The following is a 1771-nucleotide window of genomic DNA, read 5'->3' on the forward strand; positions in this document are numbered from 1 at the left end:
TCTGTTACAGGCCATGGTCTTTGCAATCACTTGTTATGCAGCAGAGAGCTGGAAATTGATCAGGGGGATAGAAGGAGAATTGATGCTTTTGAACTTTGGTGTTGGAGAAGAGTGCTGAGGGTGCCATGGACTACTAAGAAAACAAACAGATTCATCCTGGAGAGGGTTAAACTGGGCGGCTCCTTGGAGGCAAGGATTCTGAGACTTCGTCTGACATACTTTGGTCATGTTGTAAGGAGAGACTGGTCCTTGGAGAAAGACATCATGCTTGGGAGGGTGGAGGGCAGGTGCAGGAGGGGAAGGCCCCTGGGAGATGGATTGATTGGGTGACTGGGGCAATTGGGATGAGTGTGTCGGAGACAGTGAGATTGGCACAGGACAGAGCAGAGTTTAGAGTTGTTGTACATAGGGTCGCTGTGAGTCGCAAGCGACTCGATGGCACATCACAACAACAACAACATCTTTGCATGACCTTTTGTTTTATTCATGGGTGATATCCTTTTGTTTTATTCATGGGATGTTATTCTACAGCTAGTCTGATATTTGGTTATTAGTATTCAACGTGTCAAATCTGTTTTAAGGTGGTTTTCCAGTTCAGCTAGGATACACTCCAAGTCATCATTTTGATCCTTGCAAGCTGCTTTAATTTTCTTCAACTTCAGTTTACACTTACATTTGAGTTCTTTGTGGTTTTTTCCACAGTCAGCCCCTGGCCTGGTTGTGACTACTAGCATTTAGCTTTTCTGATACCTCTTTCTACAGATGTAGTCAGGGTGATTTCTGTAATCAATGAAGTTCATGTGTACAATCACTGTTTATGTTTTATTTATACTGTATTTACAATAAATATTGCCTTCACTGTCCAAAATTTGGTTATGTAATGAATTGAAGCTCAAGATCAAGATAACATATATTCTCACCACTGGGCCATGATAGATGGAGAAAAGATTGAGGTTTTTAACAATTACAGCTTGCTTGGCTCCACAATCAGCACTCTTAGCACTAGCAGTCAGGAAATCAAAACACGAATTGCATTGGGAAAATCTACTGTCAGGGACCTCTCAAGAGTACTGAAAAGCAGCAGTGTCAGTCTGAAAACCAAGGTTCGCCTGATCCAGGCCATGGTCTTTGCAATTACTTACTGTGCATCAGAGAGCCGGACAGTGACTAATGATGACAGAAGAAGCATCAATGCCTTTGAGTTGTGGTGCTGGAGAAGAATCTTGACCCACCAAGAAAACAAATAAGTCTGTCTAGGAGAGGATGAAACTGAATTTCTCCTTCAAGGCTAGGATTTGGAAGCTCCTTCTCACATACTTTGAGTACATGGCCATGAGCGACCAGTTCTTGGAGAAGGACATCATGCTCGGAAGGGTGGAGGGACCATGCAGGAGAGGAAGACCCTGGATGAGATGGATTGATACAGTAACTGAGGCACTGGGGGTAGGTGTGTTGGAGTGAGACTGGCTCAGGATAGGGCGGGCTTCAGAGCTGTTATACATAGGGTTACTATGAATTGAAGGCGACTTGACGGCACATAACAACAACAACAACAGTATTCAACCTAATTTCATATTTTTGAATGAAAATGAAAGACTGCCAGCCCTTCCTTGTTTCTAATTTTGCATCTCACCTACCGGTTACTTGCATCTTGATTGCATGCTTGATCAATTCAGACTGCAAAAGTTAGTTGTTGTTAGACGCTGTCAGGTCAATTCTAAGAAATCCTCAATTTCTTCACTTTTTGGCTTTCCTGGTTGGTGTGCATATT

The sequence above is a fragment of the Elephantulus edwardii genome, unplaced genomic scaffold (genome assembly GCF_000299155.1).
Source record: "Elephantulus edwardii isolate Elephantulus edwardi_28Jun2011 unplaced genomic scaffold, EleEdw1.0 scaffold00063, whole genome shotgun sequence".
Lineage (NCBI taxonomy): Eukaryota > Metazoa > Chordata > Mammalia > Macroscelidea > Macroscelididae > Elephantulus > Elephantulus edwardii.